Below are 15,166 nucleotides of genomic sequence, written 5' to 3'. Positions count from 1 at the left end.
TGTTCTCTTCGGTTGGTCAACCCGTGCGATAAAACTACGACAGGCTGCACCTTTCAGAACTCGTAATGCTGTTTCATTTCGGACATATGATTTATCAACATAAATAGGATAAATTTCATAATAATTAATAATAATATATTTATAACAATAATATTAAAGCCGTGTCAACCTTGTATATATCGCATTTTTATTTAAATTATCCACGCGATTATAAGTGAAGTGGTGAAATGTTTTATCATTGGTGGTGTGTGCTCTCAACGAATTGGGGAATTAGTCATGGTCCTTCGAGCATCACAGAAAGGCACTATTGGAAAAAATACATATCGAAAATATGCAAAGTGCGGTAACTAGCTAAAATAAAAAAAAATGTAATGACGCAAACAAAAAAAAAAAAAACAAAACTACAGAACAAAAGTGTGTTCACAAAGCAGAGAAGTGCAGTGACAATATATATGTACAAGTATATGTATACATACAAGTACATATCTTCACACATATGTATATACAAAAAAATTCATATGCAATAATACCAAAAAAACAAAAACAGAGATGGCAATAAGTTCAATTGTTAAAACACAAATAAAGAAACACATTTACATATGTAAATACACAGTGCAAAATTTGCAAAACATTTAAAAAAAATTAAAAACTCACAAATCGGGCGCTAAATACAATCTGTCAGAAACACAAACGAGCTCGAAATACTAAAGTACCTAAATACAAAAACATAAATAAAAGTAATTTAAATAGGCGCGAAACAAACAACAATAAACAAAAACCACACTCACTAAAACCAGGCACAACTGGAAGCGGAGAAGGAATTAACAAAAATGGAATACACACACGGACATACAATACATATATATTATCCCCTCAGAAAACCCCTGAGGGAGTATAAAGTGAGTCGTATCGTTTTGCTATTCTCTTAGTTTATCATGCATATATGTATGTAAAATTTACAGTTTTATATACATATATAGAACCGGTTATAACAAATACGTTTACCAAAAAAACGGTTACCAAACTGTCTCAGTCTTACAGTGTTTTTTGGAGGGAAAAACTGACTACAGTCGGTATAACATATATTTCCTAATAGATACTTATATATTAAAACAAAAGAACACAAATTAATATTAAGTTATTGCCTAACTACACGCTTACCTTTATGTATTCCAACGCACCTATTAACAAACACAAAAAACAAATTCAAGTATATACTTGCACATTTCTCCAGCAATACACCTTAGGTTAAAATAAAAGCAAACAAAAAGCAACAAGCAGGATTGCATAAAATACGTAAGCAAAAGAATTATAAAATATGAAAGGAAAAACAAAGAGGGGAAAAACAAACAATCTATCTAATCAATATGTTCAAGTATATAATCATACGGCCTAGAATCTGCCTGTCTACCCTCCGCTGGGTAATAGTAAACTCTTATATACAATTTTAATTAACATTTTAATTTAACATTCACTTAAAAGTGATTTTCATATAAATAAATCAACATTGTTATAAAAATATATTAAATATTATATAAAATTTTCTTATTTGTATTGTTTATTAAAACGCAAACAAAAAAAAACTCTCAATAAGAAAAAAAAAATACAATAACATAAGTGCATATGTATATGTACATCTTTTCAAATTCCACATTGGCATATATCCCGCAATACCCCTTGTAACAAATAAACAGTATTGCGTATAAAAAAAAAACAATAAAAAGCACATTGATCTCTTCAACGAGCTCTCAATTGCATTAGAAAATAAACATACATACGCACAAACAATCCGTGAATACTTGTGTACAAAATGTTTTGATCTCTTCAACGAGCTCACAATTTCATGAGCACATTAATATATATATATATTCCCAAGTCCGTGTATTAGGGTGTACCTAAATACATCAACATAAGGACATAATAAGTATTGTTAAATTAAAAGTGCGATTCTTAATAACTTAATTAAGAAAATGAAAATGACTCTCACAACAAAATATTCACGATAAAATACAAATTAAAACATTTATTTCGCAAGTAATTACTTATCTAGTCCAAAAAACAACTCTTATAAACGTAAAAGAGTATTCTGTATTAATTATCATTTATATGTAGATATGACAGTTTGGACCTACCACACACTTTTAAATCATCGGCTTACGCAATATACGAAAACTGCTTGAACCAGTACAAAGAAAGAAAATCTATGATTTCTGATCAATTAAAGCTAATAAGTATATGCAATTGTACCTACCCCACATCCGAGAGTAGAGCTGCCACAAATACAGAATCACGAGGCAAGTTCAGGCATCCAACTCGAGGTGCCCGCATGTGACATAGAAACATTTTACAGAGGTTATGAAAAACGGCCGTCCTTCCGGGACATGTTTACAGCCGTATACATCAACCATCCAAAATTATCACTTGCACAAAAATTTTATCACCTTCGATACAAAACTAAAGGTCAAGCAGGCACAATAGTAAAACAGTTCGCACTAAATGACGACAACTTAAATTTTGCTTCGGAAGCTCTAAAATCTAGATATGAAAACGAAAGACACTAATAGACTGAATATTCTCACAGATAGCAGGGACCCTATACTGGTAAACATATGCATTACCAGAAAAATCGTTACTTTTATGGTAGCCTTTCTAACTACCCAGTACGAAATCGCTGAAAGGGTAGACACAAAAATTATTAAAACCTAAACCTATCAAAATGACCACAATAGAATCTTCAACAGACCCCAAGTAGATACAACAACAATATAAACAGAAGCTTATATAAAACACAATCGTTCTCAACCGAGCATAAAAAACATACGTCACGCGAACTATACATAAGAGGGTATAAATTACAATCGTGCGAGAAGTTCAAACACTTAAAAGTTAACGAACGAAATAATTTTGTAAGCAAATTTAATTGCTGCTATTGTAACAAACACCACTCAATGCTTCATTACAGCACATATCCCAGCTCACCCCAAAGTGTCGCTTATAAGAAAAGGGTTTAATTGAAAAAGCAAATCCCGATAATCAATATTGCGAAAATTGCCAAGAAGTACCATGCTGCTCAAAGGCATTAAAAACCCAAACACTACACAGCGAAAATCAAAGTAGAGTACTATTTTTCTACCCACAGCAGTTGTCTCCATCGTACACCGAGGAGAACTGTTTAAGCTTAGGGCCTTAATAGACCAAGGGTCACAACGATCATTTATAGCGTCTAGGGCACAAAACAGGCTACAACTGTCAACAAAACTAACCAGTTTTAAAATCAATAAATAGTAAGCATTGGCAAAAGGTTTCACACCTAAAGTTATTAGGCCGCGATCTCATACCACAGATAATACTTGAAGGTATTGAGAAAATTTCAAACCCACTTGTGGCACAAAATACTATATTCGGTTGGATTGTAAGTAGACTGGTTACAGAACCAGTTTCCACTAACAACTTAAATTGACGAGAGTTCAAAAGAATCCCTTAGTTCACAATTAAGGAAATTTCGGGAGTTAGAAAAACGCTCCCTCCTATCAAGTACAACCCCAGAAGATTAGTATTGTGGGGACTTCTACAAAGCCACAACTACTCGATAAAATAATGGCCGGTACGTCGTACGACTACCATCAAAGCCACAATTTTCCAACATTCTACAAATTGGCACAAAAAACGAAGTCAGAGCTTCTTCTGACTACTCCAGTGTTAAAAACATAAATATATATAATTCAACCAAAACATCCTTAAAAAAGAATATCTCAAACATAAATATATCGAATTTACCACATTACCAACTAAAAAAAATGCCATTTTCAATTCACGGCTAATCACTGTACTCTCACAAGATCCCTCTTCAAAGGTTTCAAAAGAGCATCCATTCTGGCCATATCTGAGTCAGCCGTGGAGTCGCTAACCTTAATAAGCCAACGGTAAAGAAATTTTAAATAAACGATACAAATAAAAAACTTCTACAAGAAACAACCGCAGAATACAATAAATACGAAACCTCATAAACCCGCACAATAAAATTGCCTACCTTAAAGCACTTAAATGCGCATCAAAATGCATACAAATTATATTTTAAAAATCAAAGCCGTTTTATACACTACAGGTCAATATATGGTTCGACTTTGTGCTCTGGGGCATAGTTTACCCATCGAGGGATTTGTATCCGTGAGATATCATTTAGATTGCTCGCAAACTGGGACCACTTTTCTAAACGAAATGGTTTTATTGGTTCATCCAAATCGGTTCCATCTATCCATAATTCTTGTATTAGTCTTTTGGCTTGTATCATAATTGGCGAAAGCCATCCTGCGGCGTCGAAAGGTATTGCCACAGAGAATAAAATTTGTCGGTTTTTTAATGCGGATAATGCTGATATTGACTCTGTAGTATATGAAAACTGGTCAGATATCGCAATCAATTGCATCTCCAGAGTTTTTGTTCTAAATTCCTTTTCGAATTTAAGGAAATTACTGCCCAACAGATTTTCTTTAAGTATATCCTTTAAGATATTAGGGCGGTCCGCCGTTATCTTTTTGAAGACAACTCCGACCTAAATATTATAATTCAGAATCAAATCGTAGGCACTATGTATTCTTTCAAATCTATCGACTGTGAAGCAAACGCAGATGAAGCCACTAATTACTCCACTGAATTTTTAGACTCCTTGGATGTGCCTGGTTTACCACCGCACAATTTGCAACTTAGGGTTGGCTTGGCAGTGATCATGATTAAAAATTTAAACCAACTAAAACTGTGCAATGGAACACGTTTGGTGATAAGAAAACTGATGAGCAATGTGATTCTCGCGTTGATATTCAAAGAATTTTAAAGAAATTTAGAGACGGGGAAGTTCTTATTCCAAGGATTCCGATGATCCCAACGGATATGCCCTTTGAATTTAAACGAATTCAATTCCCGATTCGTTTTGCCTTCGCCATGACGATTACCAAATCACAGGGTCACGCGGCATGTTTACGTGTCGGTAAACCATCCGCTTTATTTGTTCTTGCGCCTGGCCAAAAAACAAAGAATGTCGGTTGCCACAAGGTGCTTGAATGAAAAGTGTTAATCCGAGTGCATCACATGCTACACAACATACTATATTTTAATCTTTTTTTTTCTGACACGTGTTTGAAGTACTTAATTTTAATTTGTATTCTCTTTCTGTATGTATTGTTGATCATAATTAAATACTTTTATATATCTATCTATGTTCATATTTATTTTGTATCATTGTATTACCTTCATCAGAGCCTAAATTAGTTCAGCTAAAAGATAATACGACATTAATTGACTGTTAGGCGGTACGAAGTTCGCCGGGTCAGTTAGTATATATTGTAAATATTAGATTAACAAATTATTGATTGCCTTAACTTATGCGCTTACATTTGAATACCCATACTCACAACAACCACAAAAAAAAATTAAAGTTCAAGTATTTACGTTCAACGAATTTCCGACATTATCCCTTAGGCTTAATAAAGCAAGTAGCAGGAATGCGTAACAACAAGTAAGCTAAAGGCACAATAACAATTAAAGCTTGAATCTACAGCAAAAAGACAAAAATACAAACATACATATATATACATTCCATCGACAAGCAATACGCAAATTGCATTTACCGATAAATCTTATAAATAAAAATTATCTTATATATTTTTCGTATATAATTACATTCGAATATATTAACATAAGCGCGGTGGATAAAAGCGCCAGCAGAGGAGGCCGATGAAAACGAAGATGATATCGATATTGAAAACTCGGATGGGGAGGATGATGATTTGAACAACATTGCGGGATACCGTGTTGAAAATTCATATTTACATGAAAAAGAGGATGACATTTTAGCATTGCAGAAATTTGCCGAGCATACCGGAGTCGCTTTCATCCCTTACTTGGAGAAATCTTATCCAAATGTTTACAAGAGTATCGAACATCCACAGGAAGACATACGTAACGTGTCAATTGACGCATTGAGCTCCTTCATTGTGGCTCTACACAAACTACAAGATTTGCAAGACGTTTCCAATGCTATTACAATCTTGATACCCAAATTATGCCAAATTATGCATGATGACGAAGAAGTTTCTGTTGTATTGTCTGCACTTGTAGATTTGAGTGATCTTATGAAAAAGTTGAAACAAATCTATTTACCAACGGTTGAACTTCGTGATGTAGTTTTCTCTTGTATAACAGAAGTACTCCAGGGCAAGGTCGCTTGCCAATTTGACGAGTCTACTGGAGATGAAGACGAAGATGCTGAGGAGAGTGAATAGGACGAGGCTATCGGAAAGTGTGCTGGCAATATACTTGGTTATTTATGATCCTTCGAGCCGGAACGGAACAAACAACGAAAGCAAGGCGAAATCAGGCACACAATATACAAGAAAAAGCTTTCAGTTAATTTTCTTATTAGCTGTTTTTATTCAATTATTCTTTGAAAATCATCTGCCAGCTGAGGTAGTACGGAGAATATTGGTGCAATTCACATAACGTTTTGCAAATAATTATATGCAAAAAGTAGAAATTGCGATACATTTCTTTGTATTCACGTGTGAGTTCGGTTATAAGTGCGTCTAAAAAAACGAAGGAACATAAAGCAGTTGGTGCAAAGCCAAATAAGCAAATAATTGGCAACTCGGAATAAGAGTCTTCGGGAACAAAAAGAAATTTTTGGAATCCAAAATGCAGCAAATAATCCAAATTATTACAAATTTTCTTTCTTCGGCTAACGGTGTAATCAAAAAGGCCACCGCTGATTTACAGGAGGCCTACAAGCGTTCTGAGACTGTACCAGCTCTTTGCGAAATTGCCGTCTCGACAATGAAGCCACAGGTGCGTCAATATTCTGTTGCACTACTTAAGAAGCATTTTGCGAAATTGCGTCAATGGAACAAAGTGCCGGTTGAGCAACAGCAAATTATTAAGCAGGGTATGCTTTATGCCCTCATGCAGGAGCAGCAAAAGTCTGGGCGTAAAGCAATTGCTCAATTTGTTGGTGTTTTGGTGCGTCGCGAAGCCAAAGAGTTTGACTCATGGATGACCGAAGTGCTAAAGTTCACCTACAGCTACTGCTCTTCTACCGATCCTAAGCAAAGCGAGCTAGGTTCGTCTTCATTTCCTATTTTGGCTGATGCGGCCTCTGATCAATTTTTGCAGCACATGGAATCGGTTTCATATTGGAATGGAATGTTCACTGCTGCATTGGTGACCACCGAAGCAACTGGCAACATGGCTACACCTGTTATTTTCAACATTCAAATTGATATGACTTCTTTGGTGCCGTTCACATTGGGCCACAGAACAGCCGAACAAAAGTTGCAGAAGTCCATACCGTTAATTGTTAAATCCCTTCAATCATTTGCTGTGCAGCCTGAGGTCGACCAATTCGTTTATGTTTTTGTTATTCTCGAGAGTATGGCAGATTTAAATGCTAAATTGCTGAACAATCACATAAAAAAGTTGTTGGAGTTCTGCTTGGAGGCAGCAGGTAATGCCCTATTTGATAGCGCTATGCGCATTAAAGTTGCGGCTTACGTTGGCTGGTTCGTTCGCCTTAAGAAAAAACTGATTTTCAAACGAAAGTTGATCGAGCCCATAATTTGAATTGTTTTCAATTTGATGGCAACTGAACCCGAAAACGAAGACGATGATGAAGAATACTTTTTGGGTGAAGACAACTCGAATCCGATGACAACGGCTACTCAAACAATGGACCTTGCACTGAGCGTGCCACCAGAGAAATTGACTCCGCCATTATTGCAACTTTTGGAGCCAGCCTTGGACCCACTGCCACGCCGTGCTGCCTACTTAAGCATGGCCGTTATAGTCTAAGGATGCTCGGAGGACTAAAAAGTTGAAAATAAATATAGTTTAAAAAAACTAAAGACACACGCTTTTAAAGAATATCGAACTAAAAATTTGAAAATAATTTTAAAAATTAACTTAAACAAATAATATATAAAAAATACTAGTATAATTGAGGAAAAGGCTTAAGGCGCTTTGTGTCATAATTTTCGTATATCGAGCGCTCCACGCTTTTTCCTCAATTATACTAGTATTTTTTATATATTATTTGTTTAAGTTAATTTTTAAAATTATATTCAACTTTTTAGTTCGATATTCTTTAAAAGCGTGTGTCTTTAGTTTTTTTTAATTTTTTTATTTTAAACTATATTTATTGTATATTAATTGATAGTTGTTCGATAGCCATCGCAACACTAATCTTACTTTCAGTAAATATTGAAAACAAAGTATTTTGCATAAAAATTTTTATTTTCATGTTATGATTCTTTCAAACAATTTTTTTTAAGCTATTGAATAGCTTTCACCGCGGGCTTTGAGCGCGGTACCGAATCAAAAAATTCCGCAACCAAACTAAACCCAACACGATTACAAAGTATGCGCAAAATGTTTGCATACTTTTAGGCATATTTTGACATCTCAAACGGAACAAATCAACTGAACAGATAGAACAAAAATAATAATATCTAAGATAAAAAATTTTAATGCCAGACCAAAATATGGAATTTAATAAAAAATAAATTATTCAATATTCGGATTCATAATATACTAATATTATGTAACGTTATTATTTGGTAAATAGCTACCCCACCTTTTGGAATAGTATCTCGTTTGAATTGAACAATACAATTGAAATTAGGTATTTTAATCGGATTATCAATGGTAACAAATTTCCACTTATCTTCGGTGGCGTTTTCAACATCAACTTCGCTGATAATAAGTCAGAGCGGTTGACAACTTTCCTTTCGGAAAGATTGAATTTGAAAATGAATAATGATATTGATTTGATAATGAATAACTTCTCATTTATTCAATTCTTGTTTATTTTTTATTAAATTCCATATTTTGATCTGCCATTAAAAAATTTTATCCTAAATATCATAATTTTTGTTCTGTCTGTTCAGTTGATTTGTTCCGATTGAGATGTCAAAATATGCCTAAAAGTATGCAAACATTTTGCGCATACTTTGTAATCGAGTTTAGTTTAGTTACAAACAGACATACAAGTGAAACTAATATAAGCGTGTTAAAAAGGAAGTGATTTTGGGAAAGCGGGTGCTCGAACCGAAAGATGTTCTCTCGTAAGCGAATCGATGCTAAAAAGAAGCGTACGGGATCCTTTTGTAGTCCCTTATATATCTATTGATGGCTTTATTGTAGTCTTATCGTGGTGATGTTGTATGTGTTGCGTGTTGGTGCATTGTGTAGTGATGTGAAATATATGGTAAGTAGGTGTGGTGATGTGGATGTGAATTGATGCGGTGAATGAATAATAACCAAGTACAAAATTAATTTTGATTTAACTCACCGCAAGTAAAATCAGTTGATAAAAACGAAGTGAATTTAGAGAAGGCGGGTGCTCGAATCGAAAGATCTTCCATCGCTGGTCGCCTGGTTTCAAGATATTAGTTGCAAATAGCCTCCGAGCATCCTTCGGCTATAGCGGCAATGCTTAAGTAGGCAGCACGACGTCGCAGTGGGTCCTGACCCTGCAAGGCAGGCTAAAAAAGTTGCAATAATGGCGGAATTAATTTCTCTGGTGGCACGCTCAGTGCAAGCAGATCCATTGTTTGAGTAGCCGTTGTCATCGGATTCGAGCTGTCTTGACCCAAAAAGTACTCTTCATCGTCGTCTTCGTTTTCGGGTTCAGTTGCCATCTAATTGAAAACAACTCGAATAATGAGCTCGATCAACTTTTGTTTGATAATCAATTTTTTCTTAAAGCGCACCAACGAGCCAACGTAAGCCACGGCTTTAATGCGCACAGCGCTATCAAATAGGGCATTACTTGCTGTTTCCAAGCAGAACTTCAACAACATTTTGATGTGATTGTTCAGCAATTAAGCATTCAAATCTGCCATACTCTTGAAAATGTCAAAAACATAAACTAATTGATCGACCTCAGCCTGCAAATGCGTGAAGGGATTTAGCAATTAACGGTATGGACTTCTGCAACGTTTGTTTGGCTGTGTTGTGACCCAATGTGAACGGCACTAAATAAGTCATGCCAGTTACAATGTTGAAAACCATAAATAACCAAGTATACAACTTGGGTATTTAAATTTTAATAGCATTGGAAACGCCTTGCAAATCTTGTTGTTTGTATAGAGCAACAATGAACGTGTTCAATGCGTCAATTGACACTTTACGTATGTCTTTCTGTGGATGACCGACCATCTTGTAAACATTTTGATAAGATTTCTCCAAGTAAGGAATGAAAGCGACTCCGGTATGCTCGGCAAATTCCTTCAATGCTAAAATGGCCTCCTCTTTTTCATCTAAATGAATTTTCAACACTGTATCCCGCAATGTTGTCCAACTCATCATCCTTCCCATCCGATTTTTCAGTATTGATATCGTCTTCGTTTTCATCGGAATCCTCTGCTGCCGCTGATACTCCATCATCGTCTTTAAATGCTGGTACAACCTTCTCTGTAGAGAGTATAGAATCAAATATGCATTCAATCACCTTCGGGAAAACGGAGGCCAGCTCCTCATTTACCACCTCAACCAATAAGGCAATCAAATTAAAATGAGCACAACGTACATCGAGATCCTTAGCCTTCTCGAGTAAATTCAAAGCGAACGTCATGGTATCTGTGGCGAACGGCATGAAGCTTTGCTTGCCGAACGTGCGAGCCAAGGCAGCATGAGTGTCGATAGCCTATGGACGCAGACTGATAATACCCTCTTTTTCTGTTGGAGCCAAATATGATCGCAGACGAACCGAATTGTTGGGATTCAGAGCCTCGAATAAAATTTTAAGAAGCACCGACAAATATGGCTTCATTTCGTCTTCCAAATTATCACAAAACGTTTCTAACGCATACAACATACGATCAATGTGTTTGGCTTCAGCGCCGCCCCTTCGAGATTCATTGCAGACCTCATGCAAAAATTCGCAACGTATAGGTAGGTTTTGTGATGCGAATTTGGTGATGTCTGATTGTAAATGTTCGGAGAATTGTCCCAGCGCAAAGAAGGCTGCATTACGAACAAGTATTAGGTCGGTGATGCCTACTTTAACAGTATTCAGCATAGCCATGCTTAAGTAGGCAGCACGACGTGGTAGTGGGTCCTGATCCATCAAGGCGGGCTCCAAAAGTTGCACGCTCAATGCACGCAGATCCATTGTTTGAGTAGTTCGGGTTCAGTTGTCATCAAATTGAAAACCACTCGAATTATTGGCTCGATCAACTTGTGGTGGATAATCAATTTTTTCTTAAGTCGCACCAACCAGCCAGCATAAGCAGAACTCCAACAATAATTTGATGTGATTGTTCAGCAATTTAGCATTCAAATCTGCCATACTCTCGAGAACATCAAAAGTATGAACAAATTGATCGACCTCAGCCTGCACAGCAAATGCTTGAAGGGATTTAACAATTAACGGTATGGACTTCTGCAACGTTTGTTTGGCTGTGTTGTGACCCAATGTGAACGGCACCAAAGAAGTCATACTAGCTAGTATGTTGAAAATAACAGGTGTAGTTGCTTCGGTGGCCACCAGTGCAGCAGTGAAAATTTCGCAAATCGATTTCATATGCTGCAAAAATTGATCCGGGGTCGCAGCAGCCAAAATAGCAAATGTAGAACCTAGCTCGCTTTGCTTAAGATCGGCCGAAGAGCAATAGCTGTAGATGAGCTTTAGCACTTCGCTCATCCTTGAGTCAGACTTTTTGGCTTCGTGACGCACCAAAACACCGAAAAATTGAGCATTAAGTATACCCTGCTTAACAATTTGCTGTTACTCAACCGGTACTTTGTTCCATTGACGCAATTTTGGTCAGTGCTTCTTAAGTAGTACAGCAGAATATTGGCGCTCCTGTTGCTCCGGTGCCGAGACGGCAATTTCACAAAGAGCTGGTACAGTCTCAGGATCGTTATCCGAAGTAAGCAAATTTGTAATAATTTGGATCATTTGCTGCATTTTGGATTCTAAAAATTGATTTCTCTTTCAAAGACTCTTATTCCACTTTTTTTCGCTCTTTTGCGAAATTTGTGTGCATGTAAACAAATATGAAAGTACCTATTATAATTATTAATTTGTCTACATGCACATATATATGTAACTCATTGTTTGATGCGAAATCTCCGTTGCCACGGACAACCAATGGCCGAAGCTCACGTTTTTTGTTTTCTTGTCAAAAAGTCACTATGTCGAAGGACTGACGCGACAACAAAGCGTCACAATATTGTGTTGTTGGTAAAAATCCGACTTATGCTGAATAAAAATAACGAAGGGCCGCCGATTGTCACCGTTTCCCTTGTCGCTCTAACAGCTTTGCCTACAAATCATCGTAAATATGTATGGTTATATAATATATGAGCATGCATACATATTGACGCAGATTTTGTCGTAGAAAAATATTTTAAAATTGAAAAATGTTTTAAAATTGAAAAATATGTAGGTTTTTGTATCCATTATTTGTGTGGCAATGTCATAAGCACATATGTATGTATGTACATATAGAGCAGTGCGCGCAAATGTTATTACTGATAAATGATAATAACTGGATTTGAATTTGAATTGTACTTACATAAGTACATACATATGCTTTAAATCATGAAAGGTGTGATTTGCTTATATTACTATTTAAATATATTAAGATTTTTAAGATATTATGTTAGTATGTTATATACTTATGTATGTATGTACATATATAGTAAAGCATAGCAGATACATATACATATATATGTACTTATATGAAAGTATTTCATATTATCAAACATAAGCAATATTTAAAAAGCAACAGCAAATATTCTTTTGAAGTAATATATTTTAATTAAAATGTAATAAATTTTTCATGATATCATAGATATTCAGAAAAGGAATTTCATATCTATGAATATGATTGCATATAAATGTAAAAAAATATAAGCTAACATGCGGCTGTAATATCAATGCAAACTTCTGAGCATAATTTACATTCAGTGCTCAGCTCTGTTCACGTGCCACTGTTAAAATTTCTGCTCAACTACTGTAATAATCTACATTCTCTGATAAACGTTCTCTGATACAAGTAAACAAGAAAAAGCTGTCAGTAAATTTTCTTATTAGCTAATTTTTGAAAATCATCTGCCTAGTGAAGTAGTACGGAGAATACTGGTGCAATTCACATAACTTTTTTCAAATAATTATATGCAAAAAGCAGAAATTGTGTTACATTCCTTTGTACTCACGTGTGATTTCGGTTATATTTGCGTGTAGAAGACGAAAGAACATAAAGCAATTGGCACAAAGCAAGATAAGCAAATAATTGGCAACTTTTTAAGCGTGTAATTTTAGCGAAAAGAGCGAAAAAAAATGGAATAAAAGTCTTTGAAAACAGAAATCAATTTTTAGAATCCAAAATGCAGCAAATGATCCAAATTATTACAAATTTGCTTACTTCGGATAACGATCCTGAGACAGTACCAGCTCTTTGTGAAATTGCCGTCTCGGCACCGGAGCAACAGGTGCGTCAATATTCTGCTGTACTACTTAAGAAGTGCTGACCAAAATTGCGTCTATGGAACAAAGTACCGGCTGAGCAACAGCAAATTATTAAGCAGGGTATGCTTAATGCGCAATTTTTCGGTGTTTTGGTGCGTCATGAAGATAAAAAGTATGCCTCATGGATGATCGAAGTGCTAACGCTCATCTACAGCTATTGCTCTTCGGCCGATCTTAAGCAAAGCGAGCTAGGTTCTACATTTGCTATTTTGGCTGCTGCGACCCCGGATCAATTTTTGCAGCATATGAAATCGATTTGCGAAATGTTCACTGCTGCACTGGTGGCCACCGAAGCAACTACACCTGTTATTTTCTACATACTAGCCAGTATGACTTCTTTGGTGCCGTTCACATTGGGTCACAACACAGCCAAACAAACGTTGCAGAAGTCCATACCGTTAATTGTTAAATCCCTTCAAGCATTTGCTGTGCAGGCTGAGGTCGATCAATTTGTTCATACTTTTGATGTTCTCGAGAGTATGGCAGATTTGAATGCTAAATTGCTGAACAATCACATCAAATTGTTGTTGGAGTTCTGCTTATGCTGGCTGGTTGGTGCGACTTAAGAAAAAATTGATTATCCAACACAAGTTGATCGAGCCAATAATTCGAGTGGTTTTCAATTTGATGGCAACTGAATCCGAAGGCGAAGACGATGGTTAAGAATAATTTTTGGGTGAAGACATCTCGAACCCGATGACAACGGCTACTCAAACAATGGATCTGCTTGCCTTGAGCGTGTAACTTTTGGAGCCCGCCTTGATGGATCAGTCCATAGGCTATCGACACTCATGCTGCCTTGGCTCGCACGATCGGCAATCAAAGCTTCATATCGTTCGCCACAGATACCATGACGTTCGCTTTGAATTTACTCGAGAAGGCTAAGGATCTCGATGTACGTTGTGCTCTTTTTAATTTGATTGCCTTATTGGTTGGGGTGGTAAATGAGGAGCTGTCCTCCGTTTTCCCGAAGGTGATTGAATGCATGTTTGATTCTATACTCTCTACAGAGAAGGTTGTACCACAATTTAAACCCGATGATGGAGTATCAGCGGCAGCAGAGGATTCCGATGAAAACGAAGACGATATCAATATTGAAAAATCGGATGGGAAGGATGATGAGTTGGACAACATTGCGGGATACCGTGTTGAAAATTCATTTAGATAAAAAAGAGGAGGCCATTTTAGCATTGAAGGAATTTGGCGAGCATACCGGAGTCACTTTCATTCCTTACTTGGAGAAATTTTATCAAAATGTTTACAAGATGGTCGGTCATCCACAGAAAGACATACGTAAAGTGTCAATTGACGCATTGAATACGTTCATTGTTGCTCTATACAAACAACAAGATTTGCATGGCGTTTCCAGTGCTATTACAATGTAAATACCCAAGTTGTATACTTGGTTATTTATGGTTTTCAACATTGTAACTGGCATGACTTATTTAGTGCCGTTCACATTGGGTCACAACACAGCCAAACAAACGTTGCAGAAGTCCATACCGTTAATTGCTAAATCCCTTCACGCATTTGCAGGCTGAGGTCGATCAATTTGTTCATACTTTTGATGTTCTCGAGAGTATGGCAGATTTGAATGCTAAATTGCTGAACAATCACATCAAATTATCGTTGGAGTTCTGCTTA

At 36.2% G+C, this 15,166-nt stretch overlaps 1 pseudogene; it reads right to left on the bottom strand.

Annotated features, from left to right (window-relative positions):
• The window catches only part of LOC138858273 (importin-4-like), a 165,509-nt pseudogene extending 153,553 nt beyond the window's left edge, over positions 1 to 11,956 (bottom strand).
• Positions 11,957 to 15,166: the final 3,210 nt, after the last annotated feature.

This window comes from Bactrocera oleae, chromosome Y (genome assembly GCF_042242935.1).
Source record: "Bactrocera oleae isolate idBacOlea1 chromosome Y, idBacOlea1, whole genome shotgun sequence".
Classification (NCBI taxonomy): Eukaryota; Metazoa; Arthropoda; class Insecta; order Diptera; family Tephritidae; genus Bactrocera; species Bactrocera oleae.
Note: the sequence above shows the minus strand (reverse complement) of the source record. Positions and strands in the feature narration are given on the sequence as shown.